Source organism: Corvus brachyrhynchos, unplaced genomic scaffold, assembly GCF_000691975.1.
Source record: "Corvus brachyrhynchos isolate BGI_N302 unplaced genomic scaffold, ASM69197v1 scaffold5, whole genome shotgun sequence".
Lineage (NCBI taxonomy): Eukaryota > Metazoa > Chordata > Aves > Passeriformes > Corvidae > Corvus > Corvus brachyrhynchos.
In genome coordinates this window covers 10,178,416-10,202,870 of record NW_008238321.1, presented here as the reverse complement: position 1 = coordinate 10,202,870, position 24,455 = coordinate 10,178,416, and the positions used below count along the sequence as shown (strand labels likewise).

The window sequence follows — 24,455 nt, the reverse complement described above, 5'->3', positions numbered from 1 at the left end:
CTTTCCATCCCACGTCTTGGGGAGCGGGGACCAGGACAGCGGGATGACTTTCGCAGGAGCTCGGATGAGCCCAGGGACTGGGTGCTCCTGGCAGCCAGGGAGAGGTGGGTGCACTGCAGCCTGCACGCTCTGATGGGGCAGCGAATGGGATCTCGCTGTGCAAGCAGGGAAGAGCTGTGCTTTGAGCCGTGATCTTGCTGGGAACAAAAGTCTGCTGCAGCCTGCTGTAGGTACCATCTCTGCTGCAGGGCAGTTCTGACCATAGCAGGAGGAAATAGCCTCTGTTTCTCCTCCAAACACTTTGCCTCTGTACAGCAATCAACTCCTAAAGCCTCAATGAAAGAGGGTTACAAAACAATCAAAGGAGAGAGGGAGTGTGAGAGACCACCCAGGTCAGGGTGCGTCTGCAGGCATGCATCACTCCATGCAGTGTAAGACTTCTCTGAGCCACTTCTGGGAGATTTTACCGTAGGAATATGACTAACACAACACTTGGCAAAGCAAAGACTAATAGTGTGATTGTTCTGTCGGCTTCTTCCCTTCTTGAGTAATATCGTGCTGAGCAGTGTTTGAGTGAGCGATCTGAAAGGCCTTTTCATTATTGTATCGAAAACTCCTCTGACTGCAGATCTCTTAATCAAAGGACTTTTATGTAAAGTCACATTTTTTCCAAAACCAGAAAAGTTCAGGCTCAGAGCATAAACATTAGACTCATTATTTAGAAATAGCAAGTAAGTCCTTTGGGTTCTGGTATCAGATCAAAGCTAAAAAATTAAATTGCTTCAGAAAAAAAATTAGTTCATTTTGGGAATCAGCATATTTCTTGTTTGCTTTTTCATTATGGAGCTAAAAAAAGGAATAGTGAGATTCTGCCGGTGGTTTTCAAGTGTTTTCCAAAACTGGATGGATGCTGCATGCTAAGAACTGCCACAGTCTGTGGAGGCAGAAAATATTTTGTTGACATGACAATAAAAACATTCTGCAGATTTATCGAATTATTTTCTCCATCACCATCCACAGCCACAAGAAAGCAGCATGATCCCCACCCTGCCGTGGAACAGAAACCTGCTCTCAGCTGGCACTGCCTTTGAACTGAAGTGCTGGAATCTGCCCCAACACGTGGAGGAAGAGATTTCCCTCCATGTTGTGGGTGAGACTTGGGAAGAGGCCTCAGGTCAGCAGTGTCCCCCACCAACACATGGCCTGACCATGTTGTCCCAAAGAAATCACTCCTTTTGGGACTGCCCAGTGGTAGCCACTTTACTAATGGTGGTTTGGGCTGAGATAATTAGTTTATTATTGCTAATGGGTGTAGCACCACTATTCTGGTCACCAGTGCTGTCCATCTTCCTCCAGCCCTACCTGTCACACTTCTGTCTCCTCCTTGTTTGTGGCCCTTGCCTGATTTTTAGGTTGTGGATGCACAGGTGATGGAATTAGCTCTTGGCACAGGTGGAGGATGGAGATGTGGGGGTGGTGGAGGGCCATGTCCCACAGATCAGACACTGCCAAGACAGACACTTTCTCCATCCAAGACAAATCCCACCCTGGAAACAGCTGCTGCTGACAGCAGCTCCCACCCTCCTGGTGGTGCTGGATGCTGAGTCCACAGTGCTGACTGCCATGTTGGGGTATCTCAGGAGAGAGGGAGCGAGGGGAGAGGCCAGACTAATATTTGGGATTGCTTTTTTTTTACCATTGCCTTCCTGATATTTTTCCCCAGCATCCATTATCTGTTGTGCTCACAAGGCAAACATGACCAACCTTAATTCCTGCTTTGAAGTCTGCAAGTGCCTCAGAGAGAGGTGGGACTCTCGAGAAGTACCAGGGAGAGCAGGCTGCTGAGGGCTGAGGAATGGCAGAAATGCCGCATGTTTTCTGTTTGTGACACCGTGGCTGATGGGCATCATTTAATCACACAGCAAGACCGGTTCACTCTACCTTTACACCAGTCCTTAAGATGTTTCCCTTATCTCTGGCTTTCTGTGGAGGGCTGGGGTTTTCCCTGTCTGGTTCCTCTGTCACCTACAGGTGGCTTTCAGTGCTTAATCCCTGGGAAATGTGAGTTGTCTCCATGACTCAGCCGCAGTTTCCCTGCTCGGCTGTCACACGGTGTTTCATCTTTTCACTTCTCAGTCCCCATCTGTACAAAGAGGTCAGTAATGAGAGGAAAACAAGCATAGCAGGGCCAGCTACACACAGATCCCCAAGTGTTGAGGGGCCATACAATTTCTTAAATGAATTGGTCACATGATACTCATGATACTCTTTTTTTTTTCTTTTTCTCCTTTACTGGGTAATTGGAACTTCATAGACATTAAGAATCTGAAACATGCGTAACAGTTCTTTATGTACAAACAGCTTTTTCTCTGCAAACTGAGGGGCTTGTGGGGAAGAGAGTCTTTCTGTGAACACTGGAGAGAGCAAGCACCTGTTTCCCACAAGTGTTATGATTCCCACAACTGGCACGAACAGTTGATATTCAGGGTATAAATGCAAAATTTCCATCTCTGCATCTCAGGATTAGCTGCGTTGTCCCCAGTTAAACCTCCTCACCGAATATATATAACTAAATCTTTCCAAATGACCATGCCCTGCTCCCTCTCATAAGTTCTGCCTTCATCTGGCCTAACTTCTGCCCAAGTCTTTGCATTTCCTATAGGCTCAGCACTTGAAGACCTCAATTAATTTCTTAGATTTGGAGGCCTCCAGCTAGAAGAGACAGGAGGCCCAAGAACTTGGGTGGATGAGTTGCTCCTCTGGGTCTCATAGAATGGGAGACACGTAGCCATCAGATTGGCACTGTGCCGATGGAAAGGCCCCTGCTGAAGACAGAGTGTGTAATTTGAACTTGTAAATTCAGTAACATGGGAACCAATTACACAGAAACCCAAGCTTCAGCAGGCAAGGCTGCACTCTGCTGCTGCTCTTCGGCGAACGACACGCAGTGAAGGTCGGGATTGAGCTGATGCTGGGCTGGCAGCAATACTGAATCCTCTGGAATTTGTGTGTTGTCTTCAGAAAGGAGGAATAATGTAGAAAAAACACTTCTGGCCACCCACTTCCATGCTGCCACTCAGCCCTGACCCATTATTTGGGAAATTTCTACTTGAGGAAGGAAAGGATAAATCAGAGTACATTAAAAAAATAGCTTGAAATTCTGGCTCAAGGCAGGGAATCAGAGGAGAGCAGAGTCCAAACTTTTCTGCTAGTTTAGTAAAATGGTGTGATATGATCTATTAAGCAGGGGAAAGGAAAAAAGACAAGCTCTTTTGCAGGCATTGCTGGGCAATGTGAAGAGACACCTGGGAAGAGACTTTCTAGCAGAAAGAAGTGGGCTCAAGGAGGTAGAAGTGGCTCTTTCTTAGATGTTATTTTTCTTAACTACCTTCAGCACCATCTGATGGAGCTCACTGATCACACCATCACGCTTCCCAGTGCGGGGAGATCGTGTGTTACACACGCTTGAACACGGAGAGCTGGTGCTGGATGCCAAGAAAGCAGCTGGGAAAACACACCACAGCCAAGGGACCTCTGCACAGGCACCACCAGATGGGGTCTGGACATGGAGGCCCAGCTCCAACAACCCTGCACCCCACTCCAGTGTCAGCACAGCATCACACCATGGCAGGAAAGCTGCTTTTTGGGAAATGGGAATAACACCAGCACAAATCGCTCCCAACTGAATTGTTCATGGACCTTCAGACACCATCAAAGTCAGGAGCACAGCATGTTCGTGGCCAAAATCAATCACTCCATTCTCACACTGGGAGGGGGAAGGGGCAGCAGTAAAGGGATGTTATTCTGTGTTTGAAGGAAACATTCGACCAGAGACCTATTTTTCTTTCTGTAAGAGAGTAAATTGGCCATAACTGCAAATGAACTGCAGGGATCCACTACAGACCAGGAAAAAAAATTCATTTTATTTCATTGCAATTTCAGAATTTAAGGAGTAGAAAGTATTGATTTAAATAATTAAACCGTTTTGTAATCTTATACTTAAAAGTGTCTGTCTGTAAACATGGACAAAAAGGACATTATAAGCTTTTGAGGAGAACATAAGAGTCTAAGACTCAGGGAGACTTCTGGTTCTCTGAAACTCTTAAGTGGTCATCTAAACATGTTTTAAACTCTGGCCTGCCTGCATTTTTGCAAGTGACAGAGATGTTCCACTTGTTTCTCATGCCCAGACTTCACCCTTCAGTGCTCCACTTGTTCTCTGCACGCCTTGAGTCCTGGCTGTCACTCTTTGCCTCTGTGTCCTGAGCCCATCTGAGCAGTTTTCATGTCTCTGGGCTGCAGTCTCTCTCTTTGTTTCATATCTGAACCTATCCCTACACTTCCATATCTGCACTTATAAAGTATCTCTTTTCTGGTATTACTTACTCGTAATCACTCTATAATTACATTGTGGAGCCCTGTCAAGCTCCCAGGAACAAATCTCATATGAAGGATGCAAAAATGGACCTCTATCTCAGGGAAAATTGTGGCATGTCAGAGATGAGGAAGTTGTTTGATCATTAGTCTTATCTAGAACAAATTGCGCATAATAACCTTTAATATTTTCTATCAGATTTGGTTCCTCAGAGAGACACAGGTTTTTTTTTAATTAATCTGTATTTAACGGAATCATTTAAGTATATCTGAGCCCCCAAAATAAGATACTTAAATGTGCATTAAAAAATAAATAAATCACTAGTTCACTGAATGTGGCCCTTGTTTCACTGCCCTTGACATAGGCTTTAGAACTCAAAACTTTTGTATTGACTTAAGATAAATGCTGCAAGACCATAAGCAATCCATTGTTCTTATGGTACCCAATAATCTAGTCCTTTTATTTAAATATGATATAAGTAATCCCAGAGCCAATGAAAGCACGGAGTGACTAGGTGCTACGTTCCACAAATACTGTATTGCATAGAAGAGTTTAACTCCTTATCAGAAGAACAGTTGGCTGTGACCGTATTAACAATTATATTATCAGTTTTCCTTGGCAACATTTATGTGTCAAAATGTATCATGGGTTTCACAGCTTAGCTCCAGAAATAGGCTGTGATCCGGGTGACATCATACCTCTCTCCGTAAACCCCTTCTTTTTTTGGTTTTCATCCTTCCATAAACACTTGTACTCCCAGACCTACACTGGACCCACTCAGGCCACTGAGGCATAACGAGCTCTTCCCACCTTTCAGCATCACAGCCTGGAAGGAGGGTTGAAAATTTTACCAAAAAAGGTTTTTTTGTGCTGGAGAACAGGAGACTTTGCAGCTCTGCTGTGGCAGCGCGGGAGAAGTGCAGAGGCCGTGTTAAAACCGTGACCACTGTGGGGTGGACAGGCACCAGAGGCTGTGGGTGACTGAACAGGGCTGTGGGCTCACTGTGGGATGTCAAAGGATAAGAACATGTCAGGGCTGGGAGGTGCAACTCCCTCTCTCCATCCACGTCCCGGGATGAGCCGCGCCATCGCTCCGCCCGCGGCACGGAGCAGGGGAAGGCTGTGAAAAGCCAGGCAGAGCTGAAAGCCTCCTCTCCAAAGCCTAACTGGGGTTTTTAAACACTAGGGAACACGATTCTTACAAAGGAAGCCTTAGAAAGTGGCATTGTGAAACTGCATTGCAAAACTCAATTAAGTGAAGTTGCAAGCAGCTACGCAACAGTGCTGTGTTGGAGGCTGGGTGCCTCTGGGGTGATTCACGAGCAAACATTGCACTGGTTTTCAATTTTATTATTTTGTTGGTGTCTTTTCAATTTTTTCACAGGTGTATATTAAGGAAAAATTCTAGAATATGTTTATAGCATTCAAAGGCATTCTGTCAAGCCTTTCCTTTTAAAAGTCATGAAGGATGAGGTAGTAACTAAAAACATGTAATACGTCATCACGATCAGTTCCATGTCTTCATGAATGAAGCCACAGTCCAAAACATTTTCCTTTATTTTGGAGGACCAGTTTCCCGGATCTCAACATAATTGGCTTTTACCTTCAAAATCTAGGAAGTTATAAGATGGGGTAAAAAAAGAAACCAACCAACCAAAAAAAATCCACCACTGAATTGAAAAGTTGTCTTAGGAATCACTCAGGAAAACTAAAACTAAGCTAAACTTTGAAATTGAGTGTTTGGATCACATTAAACTCTGGGACAGGGTTACTCAAGTTTTAGCCATTCCAGTTTTGATTTCATTTACTTTGGAAAAGAGTTCAGCAGCAGTGAACTTAAGGCACTACTGTCAGTAACTGAAGAGAAGCTTTATAATGGACTTTAAGATCTTTTGGGTTTTTTTGGAAGCTTCTGTGTAATTCTTCATGCAAACAGCTCTTCACTGGACAGATAGCATTTGAATATTGGGATGTTCCTATCAATCCCTGCAGAAGTTTGGAAGTGACACACAGCCCAAAATAAAGATATACTTAAAAATTTCTTGGTTGTTTTTTTTTTTTCTTTTCCATTTCCTTTTATTTTTCCCTCCAAAAGCCAGAGGCATAATTAAAAAAAAAAAAAAAAAGAGAGAGAGAGAAGAGAGAGAGGGGAAAAATACAGTGGAATTGCAGAACAAACAAGATGGCAAAATAACAGAACTATTTTTTAATAAGCTGGGAATTTGCCTCAGTATGCAGTTCTTGGAGGAGAGGAAGTTTCTGTGAGCTGGCCAGACTGCCTGTTGCAGACATATGGACACCTGGAAGAAAAGACAGAAGAAAGTTTTATTCTTGTATAATCCTAAGGTTTTGTGACAAGGATAAGTAGTCCTTGTTAAGGAAATCTTGAAAGATTGTAGAACCTGTAAATTGCAGCTTTCACTGGTTAAATGATAAAGAAGCATAAACCTGGGATCTTTACTCTTCCTGTGAATGCAGGATAACTCCTTTAACATTGATGGAGGAAAGTTGTTTTTGAAAGGATAGTCCAGCTGGTGAAAATAAAATACTCTGAGAAAAGTGGAGATGGGGAGGGAGAGGAAGGGGAAATTCTATAAATAAAACCTATATTTGAGTTAAGCCCTTCTTGAGCTTTAATGACTTATGTTTCCTAAGGGAAGAGAGGAATAAGAACTGTGATGAGGGAGACAAATACTTGTTGAAAATTCAGAAGATATTTTCCAGGGTCCCAGCCTTGAGGCTGAATGGGAACAGAGCTGGACTCGCACGAGGAAAAATACAAGATTAATGAGGAGAACTGTAAAATCCAGAAGAGAAGAGAGATGCAGAGATGTGTTCCTCTCACTGAGACTGAGCACGGGATAGAGGAGGATTAGAACCTAAACTTTGCTCATGTGTCAACTTTTCTTCAAACCTAAGCTATGGAAAGCTTCTTAGCTCTGGGATGATTTTGCTGGTCTTTCTAAACCTTAATTAGCTAGCTACTAATTCCCTATCATCATTATTTATTCTAATCTATTACATGGAGGCTGGGACCAGCTGTGAAGCTGAAGGGAGGGATCTCTGGAGCACCACAGTCTCTGTTCCAGTGACACTTTGCTGTGGGTGTCCAGGACAGGAAAAGGTTGCAGTTTATGCGGTTTATTCTGAGCTCTTTTGTAGTATGAGATGACCTGAATTATGCCTAAATATTGGCATTGGCTTCAGCTGCTTTACAGGGTTCTCTGGTAGCTCTGGGCACTCTTGCTGGGGACATCTTTGGTGAAAAAGCAACAGCAAAAGAGTCGTCCTGCTTCATCAAATGTTCCCTGAGCTATGTGTGTTATTAAACACACTTAATGTGTCGGTCATCTTTTGTTCTTGGGATGCAATGGGTTGTGATACAGAACCCTCCCTTGACACAAGAGTTCTGGAAATGGGCATTCAATGCTATCTCTGACCTTAAAGTGAGATGAATTTCAAGAAACAATTAGGAGTGGAGAAATCAAACCTTCTTAACGCACCAAAAAGGAAGGAGGGTATCCCCTTCCCTTGCCTTGCAGAGATCTTCCTTAAAATGAAGTCCTTCTATTTGCAGCAAAGCATGTGCTAATGTGTGTGGAAGTGTGTCACTCAGTTAGATGTCATCCAACAGTTGTGACACTCCATTTTTAAAGGAAATGTGTTTTGCCATCAGGACTTACAGCACTAATATTACCAGTACTCATTTTCATACTTCATGATCTGCAAGTACATCAACCCAAACAGCAAGGTTGCTGTTACAAGGGAGCATGAGATGATCTGAAGGCAATACAGAAGTCACACAGGCTGCAAGTGTTTTACTGGAGTGCTTCAGAGGCACTTTCTCCTTAGGGGTTGACACAGATGTGTCTCTATATTTCAGAATTCATATTGGGTTACCAGAGCTCTTAACATGTGCTTACTGGAGGCGTTAAAAATATTCCCATCCCCCTTGTGAAGTGCTTGGATAGGCTGTGTGTATGTCTCAGTGCAAGCACAGCTCCTCAGGTGCTGTTTGTGTGTCCTTGTGACCAGATTTAGGCTGTTTGTAGATAGCCCATCCTCTGGCACGGGTAAGGATGAGGAATGCAACCACCTAAATGACATCTTTTAGCATTGGAATTTGTTTCTCTCACAGGGCCTGAGAAACAGAGAATCTACCAGTAAAAGGCATCTCCCTTTGCAGTTAGAAATAAATATTTTCATGATATCTCCCAAATATTTGATGAAGGCAGAAATACTGAAAAATCTACAACACTGAAGGCACCTTTTTCCCTCTGGCACACTGCAAACAGATCTTGTGGGAACCAGTGGGAGTTTAGGTCCACAGCACTTGTATTCACTTGTCCACAAGATAAGGTGGAGGTGAATCTCTTCATATTCTGAGTATTGAGAAAAAGGAGGAGGTGGAGCAAAGTGTCACCTCTCAGCTGAACTTGAGACAAGACACAGCCTCACTAAATCATTGTTTGAACAGAAACATCAGATGTCCACCACCCTGGAATGGTGGACGTTGGTGCAGAGGAGCAGAAAATGAGGTTTCTGCTCATTTAGCCCCCAAGGTTTTCTTCTCTCTGTGCCAGTAGTGTTCTAGGGCACTTCTGCCCACAGATCATTCCCATGCTTGATGGCTTTTTTTCACACCAGAAGTGGGGCTGTTGGGAACAGGTAACAGCACTCGTGCTCTGCCTGGAACATGGGATATTTGCGGTCACGCACATCCTATCCTTGAGTGTCTCAAGTCAACTTGTGTCAAGAAAATGCATTTGTCAAACACATCTGTTGACTTTTCTGAGCAAGTTGCACAAGATGCTCACCTCTCCTTTCTAAAAAATGGGTTGTGTTGCAGCCAACATTGCTATCAGAGCTCAGGAACAAATAAATGTGTGGCTCATCTCCAAGGGGCTTTCCCCCTCGTTTCCTCACAACTGACAAAGAAGCCAATGTTGTTTAAGAGTAAGACAGGATGACAAATCCATGCATGTGCTCTACTTTGTAGCTGTCTGAGCCTGCTGCAGAGTTGTCTTAAGAATGACGGCATTATTATATATTTCCTGGCACAGACGACCTAAACTGATGCCCATTTTCTTCCATCTGCCCTGGGAACTGCAAGGAAAAGAACACACAATTGTACCCCAGATGGATTAAAGCAGGAAATATCATCTAAAATGATGGAAAAGCTTGTTGTCAAGCAAAAAAAAAAAAAAAAAAGTTCAAAATAATAATTGAAAATATTAAGAGTGGACAGATTTCTGTTGCGGTTCATAAGTGGATGTAAAAGTGGAACAATCTCAGTAGAGCAATTGTGCTGTGTTATGCCACATTGTGGCCCCAATTACTGCAGTGACATTCTTTGGGATGCCTACAAGCATGAAATACTTGGGTAGGGGATTGATTTATTGTAGCTGTTTGAAACACATATCCAGCAGAGGAAATTTGGCCAATTAGAAAACAAACGCACCCATCAGAGAACCACAGCACAGTCTTAATGTTTGTCAGGATTCACCCAATAAGAAATAACAAATTAACCTAATCCATCTCGGGGAGCCTGTCAGGCTTGTAGGCAAAGGAAACCAAGCTGTGCCATGGAAGGATCCCACACAGTTTGCTGCAGCCAGAAAGATCTGCTCCTCTTCCTCGTTAGCTGCTCTCCTGTGTCTGAAATTTCCTGTCTCTAGGGAGTCAGGCTGGAAAGGAGTTTGCTGTGGAAGTTGCTACTGCGAAGTTAAGATCTGATAAGAGGGGGAGACAAACCAGAGCCAGCTAACAGCTCTCTTCCTCCTCCTGATTCTGCCATTTGCCTCTGGCTGCTCTTCTCCCACGTTGTGCATGAGGACGGAGAAATATGGATTTGCAATTGTTCGGAAACTCCTTGTAACCTCTGACATTACTGCCAGCTCCTCATCTCTTAGAAGCCTACTTAAATTACAATAAAACAGCCCAAAAGTCCTCCCCTCTTCCTCCTGTTTCCTGTAACTAGAATTAAGCTCTACCCTGACTCTCATAACAACTGTGGGTTTATGAGCTACCTACACGTCAAGAAATTCCTCCTGGGAGATCCATTAATGAATGAGAAAGAGCAGTACTGAGCGAGCTGGGGAAGAGTTTGCACCTGGCAGAAAGGTCTGATGGAATCATCACTGAATTGTGATGGTGAAGACTGGAGAGTGTCCTTGGGTGTCCCTGTGAAGTGGAACCATCTGGACACAGCCCTGGGCAGCCTACTTTAGCTTGAGATTGGGTTGGACATGGTGACCTCTAGAGCTCCCTTCCAGCCTCAGCCTTTCTGTGATTTTGTGAGCCCACTGATGAACTTCGTTTTGCCCAATCTGTGCAATTTCTCACTGCCTTTGTAGCTCATGGATGTAGTACCCATTTCCTACACTTAGTTTTCCATTTTAAGTATTAGAAAAAAAAAAGACCTCCCTGCCTCACGCATGTCTTCTGCTGAGACTTGCCCCGAACACCTCTTACCTTGACAGACCTGTAAATCTGATGGCACTCTCCATTTGGCTCATAGCTTTGGCTTGGGGGGGGGTGGGGTTTGTGGGGAGATGAGGGACTAGGGACTGGAATATCTTTTCTATTTTGCTTTCTGGGGTTAAATATATTGCTTTCTCTTGGTTTAGACTGGCAATTTTCCCACTGACACCCTGGGTGGTAACATGGCCATGCTAAATTCAAACTCCCTCTCAGGCTCACTGGAGACAGAATTTCAGCCAGTGTCTTCTGTCACATTGCCCTAGGTCAGCTCTAACATTTAGGACTTTTGAAAATGACATGTAGGTCCCCTGAAGCTCCCTCTTCCCACTGAGAGAGGGACATGAAGGTCCCTCTTCCCACTGAAATAACTGATTTTAAAAGATCTGGTCTTTGACTCCTGAAAAATTATAATCTGTATTCAGAGAGATGCATATTCTAACAACTGAAGATTTCGTTAGATGATCTGATCTCCTCTATGACTCACTCAATGTCATTTAACTGCAGAGTTCTCTAACTCCTTGATTAAGAAATGTCTTATCTGTAGGCATCTAGTCACCATCTGAAGACTTCAGGAGACAGGCAGATAAAAAGCACTCCTTCATCTCTTTGCTGTATTTCCTTCTTAGACTTCAGTCTGTTACATCCTCTTTACATCCTGTCAATGAATACAGTAATGGGAGAATATGAAATACAGGGAGAGCTTAGTGATTTACAATCAGAATGAATGGTATCCCTCAAAGTTAGGGGCATGTGAAACTTGTCAATATGTATTGGAGTGTTTTTAATTTGGGGAGAGTTTCCATGGGGTCAGTTGGGAATATAAACAAACTTGCTTTCACATTGCTGAGATTTTGACTTTGTTTTTCAGTTATCAAAACACTCCAGCCAGCTCAGAGACTAATGAGAATTCCACCCACCAGAACCAAATTATGTTTATGATGGGTAGAAATGGCTGAAAATTCTGACTTTTGAGTGCTTGATGAAAGTGTGTCGATCATTTTTCAAACAGGAAAGAATACATTCTGATGTAAATATGGTCAAAGACTCTTTTCCATACCAATTTTCTGTGTAATTAGTAACATGTTGGGTTGGGTTTGTTCGTTTTTTAAGTACAGAGATCTTCACAAAAGCTGTGGTTGATTCTGAAGTAGGATATGGTTCGTATAAAAGTAACCCAGAGAAAGAAAGCCATAAATCAGACAGTCAAGTTTATGATCATAAAAAACTTATTACCTTTGCAATAATGCTTTTTCTTCACTAGAAGGGGGGGAAAAAAAGGAGCTAATTTATAAAATACAACCAAAAAATTAATTTCAAAATAAGTTGATTGCAACCCATGCACCTATCCAAACTGCACTGGCTATGTTGGTATAAAAATAAGTAATTTTTTTCCTCCTGTCAAGTCATATGCTAAGATCAGGAGGAAGATATGGAAAAGGTCAATAAGGATCAGCCTTTGAGAGGGACAGATTGCTCATTAATGAGTGCAATAGACTGATCACCACAGAAAGAATAAAATTTAGTGATTGTATCTAAGAAGTATGAATGTTTTTCTTGTCAAATGTCATTCTCTTTAGAACTTGGCAATAGTAGCTTACTGCAATTTTCTTTCAAGTGAATTTCAGCTGGGCTGTGACTCTGTGTGTAATCTTTTTCTCATGATGGTAGTAAAATTTGACATATCAACTGTATATTTACAATGGAAATAAACTTCATTATGAGTCCCCAAAGGGATCTGATCTAAATCTTACTGAATGAAAAATGGAAACACTCCCATTGACTTCTCTGATCTTTGGTCAAACTATTGTAGCTGTAGAATTCTCTCACTTTCCCCCTTTATGCTTTGCTTTTGGAAACCACACGTATTTTAAATCTCTGTATCCGAGTCATCTCTTCTTTTGTTCCCATTGTCTCACAGAGCATTGGAGGCACACTTGCAATGTAAAACTGAAAAATTATCATCTTGTTTCAGTGCTGTTTTCTTGGCAGCAGAGTGTACGAGTACAACAGGGCTGAAATCCCAAGTTTACATTAGGCTGCACAGAGCAGATTTCACAGGAAGGTAACTGCTGACTTCTGTAGCATCATGACTGGTTTCAGGGGAGTAGAATTTGGCCCCATTTCTGCAAAATAACTGTGGCTTTCCTTAGCAGTCTGATCACGTCATAATTCACTTTAATACTCATGTATACTGGCCCAAGGGCTTATATAATTATTGTGCCTGTCTCATCATGAAAGATGTATAACTCACACCTGAATACAAGAGTAGGAACTTGTTGTTTTGTTTAGATTTTAAACATTTTAAAATCATTATTAAATGAGCAAATTACATATGCCCTGCAGAAGAGGGTACAAGTCAAAGCTCTCTGGGTACTTCTTACAACTCCTGCCACAGATTTTGAAGAGTAATATTTCATTAGAAGGAAACATTGATTAATAGGACTGTGATGAATTTATCTGAATATAATGCAAGGAGTAAAAAACAAAGAGAAACTCATTGGACATAAACTGCATTCCAGTGGGATTTCAGAATATTTCATAGATCAATTAATACTTTACCCTAAGCCACAGGATGTCATATTCACGAGGGACTCTAATTACGCAGTTATGTGTCAGGAGTGTTATTTACATAAAGGTTTCTGAACAACCCAGATGATCTTTTCTAGTTAGGATAAAGTCCCGGAAGGTGGGACTGGGGAAGCAGAGATTCCCACATTAGCCACACGCGAAAGCAACAAAAAAATCAAATACTCTCTGAAAACAAGTGTCAGGGAGAAGATGATATGTAAACCCTAGGGAAGTGGGTAAAAAGGATCTTTTTCACTTCCACAGCCTTATACCAAGGTCTTTGGAGGTTTGCAAGTGGAAGTATTAAAACCCTGGACTGTGGTAAAGTGAAGAAGATGCTGCAGACATGGGATAATCCAAGATTCTTCATGAAGGAAATGTGCCATGCTGATGGAAAAGCACTCAAGGGCACTGAGAAAGCTGTTTCCAGTCACTCCACATAAATTGCAGTTCCCTTCCTACCTCATGGGGTGCATTCAGACCTTCACTGTTAACAGGTATGTATTTAACTTTGTGGGGGTTTTTTCTGATTAATTTAGTACTTGAGCAGATAACTATTATAAACACCATGAGTATTGGTTGTTGTAGGAATTGAAAGGAGTATGGGGCTGTAAAAGGCAGTTTCTTCCTTTTATTTTCCCTATAATTTACGTTAATGCTCTTAATTTTCTTTCTTCTCCAGCCAAATCAGCAGAATTTGTGTTAAGATAGGTACTAAATGACTGCATTATTCAAGGCCAGCTCCACTCCTGGGGTCACTGTTACAGCTGACTGTCTGTAGAGTTATAACATCCTCCCTCCTCACAATGAGCAGGTGACAATTAGATCAGCTTTACCTCCTGTGAGGAAGAGGATGGGACAAGGGCTGAGCATTCACATCCTGCCTTCTCTGACTCAGGAAAAACCAAGTTTTGAGCTGCCACTCAGGCAGCTTCTGCTCCTCTGCTGCTTTGACACGGTCAGTTAACACTGAAGTCTACAGCTTTTCTTTCTCTGTCACCCTGATGGGAGATGTCATGTCCAAAAGACCTTGGGGGAATTACAGATATTATAAAATCCAAAGTCTTCCTTTGTGGCAAAGAAAAACAGATAAAAGCTAAGGAGGCCAGAAGGGCTCCACTACTGACTGTGCTGGTTCAGTTATTCCTGTCAGCCACAGTCTTGTACTTGTCTTTTCCCATGCAAAGGAAGGTTTTAGCTGGAGGATACTTGGGTTGGTGCTAATTGACCCATCCTGGCTGCAAGAGCTTTTATCTTGGTGGCAAAGCTAATCCTAAATCAGTATCATCCGTTTGACATTTACTTTCAACCCAGCCCAAAGTGAAACCTCAGATTTAGGTGAAGTTGTGCTCTGCTTTACACTCTAATGGTGCTCAGAGAGGCTACAGTCCTGAAACCAGCCCTCCATAAACCCTTGTGACCTGCTGAAATCCAAGTCAAAGTGACACCTCTAGCATCTTCTACAGTATTTGATAAGTAAAACTCAATAAACTGAGTTTATATCTGTTATTCCCTACAACTTTCCTCATAACAGTGGTCTTGCATTTTGTCTGAATGATACCCCAACCTCCATCATACTCCAAAGGGAACAAAACCCAGCTCAGTCCTGTCATCTGCTTAATCTTTTTCTACTGTTACAGTCACCTGCCATGGCTGACCGACCTGAATCCTTACCTTCTGTCAGATGTTTGTTCTCTTGGTGAAATATCTCGGTGCATCTTATGAAACAAGTCCAAGGATTTGCAGGAAAGCAAAGGGAAATTTCAGACTGAAAGCAGTGGAGGCTCTGGCTGTAAACTCATGAGGATGGCAGGGAGCAAACAGGGTGATTTGTCCCACTGAAATGCTTCAACCCAGTCTGCAAAATCATGGTTGGCAACTGTGGAGCACGCAAGTATCAAAAGGAAGCACGGGTTAAAGGGAGAAACGCAGTAAAAGAATGTATCCTTTGTGCAGGGAGGTTATGCATCTAACAGATCTCTGCTGAGTTACTTCATAACACACCAGATGCCAGCGACCTTATGGAAAAATGGAATTACTTAGGACTTCCATGTCAGAACGCTCGCAGGCATTCCTCCTGGCTGACCGTGCTTCTGCCGCAGCAGCTCGAGTTTTGGGTTCTCTCCGCGTTTCTGTTGTGGATGTGTGTGACTGTAGTGGCTCTGTTTGCCATGGAGCAAAGGGACATTCACATGCCATGAGATCTCGAGCTGGGGACAGAGCCCTGCCTTTTCATCACTGCTGTAAAAGGGGGAGCTTTTAGTGCACCCTCTCCTCTCGACCATCAGGTCTTGCCCTTTACCAGGCGCTGTGAGTAAAGCTGAGCAGGATGAAAATCGTTTCCCCGGCACTAATCACATTAAGAATTTCAAGCCTGGCTGCCAGGAGGGTGATAAATAAGAGCTAAACCACCTTGATGGATCTTGAAGTTTCACCGGAATTTCCCTTGCCTTGAAAATGGAGTCCAGCCACGATAAGAATTGCCACGGCTTTCTTCACTGATGGACCTTCAAAGAGATTCCTCCTTCAAGGTGTATTGGACAGGAGATTCCGAGGAGAAGGGGGGTATTGGGGCTTTACTGAGGTAGAAGTTAGAATTTTAATTTTATCTCCCATCATGAAGACAGCAGAGCTGCCCCTCTCGTACAGCTCTGTCAGACCATTTCAGAGACCGACTGGCTGAAGCCACCCACTCCATCTCCTGCAATCCTCCCTCTAAAACACTCTGTATCCAAATGCTTTGTGAAGCAGCTGCCCCAAATTCTCCATCAGCATCTGGCCATTTTTTTTTTCCCTTAGCCCAGAACTTTTAGGAGTCTTTACAAATATTAATGCGGGACTAAATATCTGCTGTGACCTTACTGGGAAACTGAAATTCTGGGAAAGATGGAATGTGTTTGCAATTTTTAAATCTTTTGTAATTTTTTTTTTATTTCTTTATAGCAACAGGGCATTAAACTTTAACTAATTAGGTGTTTTCTTTATTAACTTCATTGACTCACAATTGGGATTTATCCACAGGAACCAACCTCTGTTCCTCCATCAAGTCCAGCAGCATTAGCTCTGTCCCTGCTCTCAGCTAGAAAGAGTTTTTACCTTCACTCAGGTCCTTTCTCAGGACTTTGCTGAAATAAATTCCCCTCCAGTTATTGTTTGACCTGCACAGGACTTGATACGTATCAATTTTTTATTTTACAACCTGCAGACCACTTTGGCTTTCTGGTTTAAATATGATCTAGATGTAGTGCTAGTCTTATTCCTGCATGGTTTTGCCAGCAGATTATGAAAGCTACCAATGGAATGCAAAAGGTGTTAAATGAAAATTGAAGACTCATCTAATCCCAAGGCAACACAACACTTTAAAGAGGGCCTAAGAAAACACAGTTGGGTTTTATATGGCATAGGTAGGCGCATTTGCTAACAAATGAGCTACACAAAATATGTGTGCACTTCAAAACAACTGACCCTTGGGCACATCAGCCTGTGGTCACATACATGAAAGCAGGGAAAGCTGTGTTATTTCTCTGAACTGGCAGACGTGTTAGGAGGCACCTGGGTAACGAGCCAGCACTTTCACTGCTGCTCCAAGCTCATCTTGGCTGCATCTGCTCAGTAAACAGAGGTCTGTGGGAACAGAAATATTCCCAAACTTGTCTAGCTTTTTCCAAGTGCATTCATTTTTCTCTCTAAATTCCTGAGTCCTCTTCTGAGAGATTGTCAGAAAGAACAAATGGAAACAATATTTTTTCACAGACGGGAGGAAATCTGAACTAGACAGATCCCACCCACTCTACATGCTTTACCTTTTTCCTACCAGTCAAGTCACAACTCTGTTTTAAGCAGATCCTTTGCTGGTACTGCATTTGTGTTGTAGGTGAAACCTCGTTGCTAAGGAAGCGCAAGACTCCCCTGAGTCATCAGATTAAGTACCTTGGTAGTTTAACACTTCCAGGATGCTTTGGAGCAAAGGTGTGAGGATCTAAATAGGTCTTAAATTTCAGTATCTGATTCTCTGGGCTCTTGTCTCCTGAGCAGTCAACAGGAGTGGAACAATAGGAGTGGTGATAAGCTTTCCTCAGGAACTCTGGCAGGGATATTATCTACCTGATGGGATTAGTATGGTAAATACCTTTATAGTGCAAAGCTAAATAGGAAGATGTTATTTTTTAAAGAGTCAGTGTGGTTGAAATCCGAATCTCCCTGTCTGCCTGCACTTGTGATCTTACTGCCAAGTGGTCCATGGTCCTGTGTAAAAGAAGGGTTTTTATTAGCTTCCCCATCCTGTACATTCATTTTACCTCCTCCCCAGCTCCTCACCTCAGCTGACTTATGACAGGCACCATCTACCCTATCTGGAAGAAAAACAAACAGTCCTTGTGCCCTCATTGTATAAAAGCAAGTTTAGCTGGTGCTCCAAAGCCCTGAACTGGGAGAATTTGATTGATTTACAGTATGAGCAATCTCATGAGAAGTCCCTTATATCATCAGGTTGTAGATTTAATTCTATTGAAAATAACTTTCTCATTCCCCAAGCATAAATTAATGGCTCAGTAATTTACTGAGTCAGTAAATGCTAAATCTTTCAATAGAAGAGAAGAGGTGAAAAACTATTCTTCAGAGGAGCATTAATGTGTTGTCCTTTTTATTTGGTTCAATAATCACATTAATTAAGGCAATTTTAATTAAATTATTTTCACCTAGAATGACTCCCAAAATTGAAGTTATTAACGATAAGAACACTAATGGCTCATCTATGCCACAGTGGGTTTTCATAACAGCTGTGTTAACTACAAGAGCTTGCACCCCACAAGATTTTCAGATTAAGCAAGTGGGTGTGTTGCACCCACTGCACTGACAGAAATGTCACTATTGTCCACATTGTTTTTATTCCTGCTCTTTCTCCATAATAGCCCAACTCACTGTATACTTGCCTTCTTTGTCCAGCTTGACATTTGGTCCCACACAACCAAATAGGGTCTGGTTTGAGGTAACCAAGTAGGAGTTGGTTGCACTTCAGGTTCTTTTTTTCTTTCTTTTCTAAACAGGTCTGCTCGATAACAGAGCAGTGAGGCATTTCTGAACGCCACAGGGGCACCCACTGTGGAAAAGAAGCCCCTACCTACATTTTTATGGTCTGTCCACACATGAAAAGGTGCCTTTACAAGATGTCCTTCTTCATACTCTAAACATGAAACCTGTAATTAAACAGGAAGAGCGAAGTTACCGAGCAGTAAGCACTAAAAAAGCTCGTGCTTCAATAGTGTTCTGTTTCTGGGAGCTCAGGTTTAGCCTGAAAGGATGGAAATGGTGCAAAAAAGCAGGTCACAGCTATTTCTAGAAATTGTGGAAGTGATTGGAGCCCCTTGACGCCAGGAACTGGAATTTCCAGACAGTAAAGTAGCACTAAGGTAGACTGTATCCGATGCCAAGGAGCTCGCAATTATTATGAATTCAACCACAAATAAGTGCATTTCAGGTGGGATTAAAAGGCTGAATTAAGACTACAATAGCGTGGACAGTCAGCTAAGGATGGAAGTCCAGGCCGGCAAACCAAGCTCTGCCCATAGGAATGTCTCACGGAAAACAGGCAAATTGGCATAATCAGAGACCAAAATGCTTTAGCTCTTGAAAGTCTTATTCTCCCTCTGTTTTGCAAATGAAGGCACTGCATAATACAGAAATTCTTGTGATTAGACTAGATGAAATTTTTAATTACTTGTAGGATCTTTCTTGAAAGGAGCCCTGAAACAGAACAGTGACTATTACTTACATATAATACACAGTTTACAGTCTTCCTAATTACATACGTTTCACCAATAGCTATTAAGACAAATTAAACGTGCAGTTAGAACACCTTAAATTGCATACCATGGACAATACCGAGTAAATAAATAATTAGGGACTTATTAAAATGCAAATTCATAACATAAAGGAGCAATTGTGGAAGAAGAAAGTATTTCAGTTCATGACTTATTGACTGTATCAGCTCTTCTGGTGGGTCCTTCTGCATTAATGTGAATGCTGCTGACTCAAAAGACACAGCAGCAAAATGGTTTGTTTTGGTCAATGCCTAATTACATACAGCTTTTAGATCCTGAGGTCTTGACTTAGTGGATTTTAATGGCTCTAATTTTAAATGGATTTTAATGGCTTTAATTTTAAAGGAAAAAGGAAGAATTCTGCACACCCAAAGTCTTCATAACATTCTGGAAAACAAACGTTTATTTTCTATATACTGTATACTACTCTATTACTGTATATTTTCTCTGTATCTGTCTTTGCCTATCATTCAAAATTAGTACATTTTTCCCTTTTTTTCAAGTTTAGCTCACAGAAAAGGAGCCATCCTGTTTGCCAGACTTGTGACAGTGAAGTCTGAGATCAAATGGAGCTTGGAGAGCAGAAACTGGCGTAGATCCCATCAGGGCTGTGATTTTTCAAGCTTCAGCTGGGTCCTACCTGAGGCGTGGACTCCTGCTTTGGATTCATGGAGCTGCATTTCAACTCCAGCTTCTGCTGTGCCTCATGGTTTTTGAACACAAAGCTCAACAATGTGACCAGCCTGCCCAAGAGCTCATCCAAAGCAACATCAGAGATCATCTTTTATGGTCAAACACATTTAAATCTCTTCAAACATAAGTCGTTGGATGTTCACAGATGAAGATGCCTTGGAAATGCTGTCCAGGGAAGTCTTTGCAGTGCTTTGGGTTGTTTCAGGGCCTCTTTTGTCCTGTTTAAATCACGGAGAGACAATTTACAGCTCATGCAGTAAGGCATGCTGTGTGCACTGAATAAATTTTATTCATATAAGGAATTGACTCAGATTTCTGAAGCTGAGAGTATTACCTTAAAAGTCCTCTATAAAATGTTTTAAAAAAAGTTGAAACCTAAATTTCTTATATTTTTCAAGATGGAGGAGGGAATTTCTATGTGATTCTCTCCTACAAACGATATTGGCATTATTTTATTGACATTGATTCCAGCTTTGTTGCAATAGCTTTCTTCTGATGCTGTGTTCTTTGCTATGACTTGGCTAGACTTGCCTAGAAAACCAAAATTAGAAGAAGAGTTGCAGTTCAGAAAATATTTACTGCTATACTAATTACATATAAAAGCAACTTTTACAAATCATATATTGCAAAATTCCTCCAGGAAAAATAAAAAATCCCCCACACAGTAGTTGGAATAAAGCAGCTGGTTACCTTTCAGTTTTATTGGCATGTACAATGTGATTGCATCAAGCCAACTCCTCAGCTAATGAAAACTAGCAAAGCTCTACTGCCTCCAGTACCCACTGCTTCAAGAAGAAATAAATCTTTGGCTCTTTCATTGTATGTGCAAGGCAAATGAATTTAGGGATTTTTTTAAAGATCATTGCTTAATGAGGGGAGAAAAAGACAAAAACTACTGGCTGAAAGTTTTCCCATGCAGGGAAGTAACACACTCCAGGGCAGGCACCTCCTCGAGGTGTGGTGTGGAGGTTGAACTAAAGATGGGGGGTCTGGGATGTGGGCAGTGAGCAGGAGATGATCCCATACTTGTGCAAAGTGTCCTGCCGATTATTTATTCAGTGTACTGATTGTTACTATAAAGATTTTATTTTCTAATTGCTCATGGCTATACCAGAATGCAAATATATATATATACATATATATATATATATATATATATATGTATATATATATATTTGCATTCTGGTATAGCCATGAGCAATTAGAAAATAAAATCTTATATATATATATATCTTTAGTCAGCAGAGCTTCCCCTAAATAAAACTAGAGGTGCTTCTTAAAGCCCCTGGAAGTTTGGAGGTTCAGGCTTAAACGAGGCAAAGCAAGAGGAAAATTAATGAAAAAGGGGAAAACACGACAGTGTACATGTACTGTTATCTCTCCAATAACTTCAGCCTAACAAGGTTAGAGAGGAAACTCAGCTAATCATTGTACATTTTTCTTATTTAAAAAAAAGTTCCTCACAAAACCATGGGAATTAATGTGACTGGTTGCAGTAAATTAAGGAAATCATGTGTGGCATTCTTTTGTGGAAAAAAAAAATCCCTTTTCCTTAGCTCTCCATTTTCAGCTCTATACTCTGAAAAACCATGTGGGTCATATCTAATTAAATGTGGAGTTCTCTGATCAAGCATTTTTGTGTGGTTTTCGATGGCAGCAATCTGTAACTGATGTGATCAGTTCTTCCAGATCTACAACAGACATAATGTGCTCTGCAAGGCACAAAGGGCTGGGGCCGTGACAGCTGCATTTCAGCTCCCAGCTGGGCAGCATTCACCCACAATGGTTCTTGTCTGCCCAGTTTGGGTTTTCCCCAACTATGGAGCAACATCTCCAGCTCCAGCTACTACTGGCTGGCTGAAATATGTTAATGAAGGTGAGGTGCTTAGATGAGTCTGAGGACAGATAAGTGAAAAGAGAATTAAAAGTCTTCATTTCATTGGTGTCTCAGTCTTTAACTGCCTCTCCACACTAATAAAATGTTGGAAACATATCATGTACTCACATTATGTTATCTTACAGGCAAATGTTAAAAGAACCACAGTAACCAATTTAAAATATGCATGAATACATATAGTATGTTTACATTGGTAAACCCAGTCTGTTTGTACTAGGAAGCATTTTTAGCAAATAATTTTATTTATAACTCCTGTGCAAGCATTCCAGACAGAGGTGGTCTGTAAATTGCAGGAGACTCTATTTAAAAGAGAATTCTTTAACTAAAAAATGAAACTAATAATAACTCCTTGAGGTGCTAGATACTGCTGCAGCTGATACCAAGTGTTAATCTTTGGAGAAATGAACTCAATTTTGTTTTGACACTAAGATAACGCTCTATGATTTCACTGTGAAAGCATTATCTATCCCCGCTCTCTCTACCTCCAATAAAATTTTACAAGCAATAAAAAGGCCTCGAGATCAGCTATTTTCCTGTTGGTGCTGTTGGAGGTTTCCTTTTGATGCCTACCGACAGAAACCTCCCTGGTGAGTTATTGCAAGGAACACTTTAGTGCCCCTACTCAACGGAGGTATTTGGTCTGAGCTGCAGGGTCTGGGGATGGACAGGCACTGGGAATGGCACACTCGTTAAAGGGAAGAATGTTCCCACACAGAAGGAAATCCAGGTTAAATCTACATTAAAAACAACTCTTGTTTTCTGAGTGTTGTTGTCTCCTCGGCTTCTCCTGACTCATTACCTTCAGAGGGTGGCAACGTGCCCTGTCCCCATGGCCAAGTGCTGGTGTCTTCCCCAGGTGGCAAAGCAAGAGCTTGTAACAGGCTTCTCTACGTTTATAATGACACTGGAGGCAGGGGAACTCCCACTTCCTACCCTAAAAAACTCCCTTGGGGATGATCCAGTTTGTTCCAAGCCAAGCACCGAGTCTTTTCTAAATGGTGTAGCTCTCCTGCTAAAGTAGCAATTAGGAGAAACACTGCCAATTAGCTAATTGTGTTTCTCACGGCTGCCTCAGTACAGATTGCCTTATATGTCATAAACTTCTCTACAGTTTATAAATGACTTATCTCGGAAGTACTTTTTACAAGCAATGTGTTCATTTATATTTTAATTCCAGGAAAGTTGTTGGCTTTCCTGTTCCAGCCCGTGTAGAACAATGCACCCATCCAGGTTTCCTCAAGGGGGTTGTTAGCCCTGTGCTCACAGAAACCTGAGTAAGACCCACAGCACCTTCCAGCTCAGGAAATAAATCCCAGTTCCTGCTGCACACCAGGAAATACCCACAGGGACACATGTCCACAAAGCCATGTTGCCTCTACTCTCCTTGAGTACCCACCTCTACCCACTGCCAGGAACAGGATATGCCTCCATATGGCCTGTGAGAGCTGGAACTACCCAAAATGGCAATTTTTTGCTCGTTATGGTTTAAGATTTTAGCTGGAGCACACCGCCATGTTACTCACTTCCTGCCCTTCCTCCTGGAGCCAGTCACAGGAAAAGAGGAACAATGCACCCTTGGGCACTTCAGTCCTCACCTGGCAGGCAACACAGGGCAGTGGTGGCACATGGCACTGGGACACTCTCCCAAGCCCAGGACAGAGCAGGAGCAGTGGTGGGAGAGGCTGGTCTGAGGGGATGTTCAAGATGATGCTCTTCAGGCTTCCTAAGATTAACTCAAATTCCCAGGCATCCTCATACCTGTTTGATCCAGTGCAACAAGAGCTGTGGTTGGACTGTGGCAATGTTCACAGCCTGGAGCTGCAAGAATCTGGCATATTTTAAGCTGTTATCTGTCCTGCTTTTGCCCATGTTTGTTTACACCATTGCACAGAAAGGCTCTTCCTCAGAGACATCTCCCATCCCGTGACTCCCCATGGGCACAAAGCAGACCTCTGCCATTCCCATCGGCTCCAGCCAGTGAGAAAAACAGAGGGATTGAATTCAACTGCAAAAAAAAAAAAAAAGATAAAAATGCTTCCACTAGAATAGTACAGCCTAAACTTTGTGCACAGTAAGGTCCAGTCTGTGGTGCAGTCTTATTCCATCCAAAGCAGAGCATAAATGGTCTTCCTTTGCTAAATCATTCACAGATATACTCTTTAATTCCAGGAAGAATTCTCATGTTTTCCAGAATTGCACTGCCTAACCTTTTTTACCTCCTTGCACTGTATCTTTTAAAATTGCTTTTTATTGGCAAAGACCTTTTTGTTATTTTGTGTGAGCTCAGGTCTTGCCAATGTTTCAGTGCAACTGCTACGTCCTGCACGTATTTAAAATGATAGGCTTGAGCTATCTTTGCTCTGAAGCCAAATGGGTTTTAATACAGTTATCTCTTTAAAAGCAGTGTTCCCCCTCCTTCTTTGCTGCTTCGCCAAAACAGAGCAGGAAGGAAATTCTTCATCCAGGTTTCATTTATGGTTCATAGTAGCTGTTGCAGACAACCAGATCCAAATCCTACTGAAAGCAATATGAAAAGTTCCCATTGGCTTAAACGGGCTTGCATCAGGCCCAAATTGCTTTCTGGACCTTTATCTAAGTTTTGGGAATTTCCAAAATATTT

At 42.1% G+C, this 24,455-nt stretch overlaps 1 long non-coding RNA gene across 1 annotated transcript; it reads left to right on the top strand.

The window, feature by feature from the left end:
* Window positions 1-6: 6 nt before the first annotated feature.
* Window positions 7-4,708, top strand: LOC108446705. The gene is made up of 3 exons (XR_001861996.1): window positions 7-104; window positions 1,021-1,174; window positions 3,395-4,708. It is a non-coding gene; the product is annotated as an uncharacterized LOC108446705 (long non-coding RNA).
* The last annotated feature ends 19,747 nt before the right edge of the window (window positions 4,709-24,455 follow it).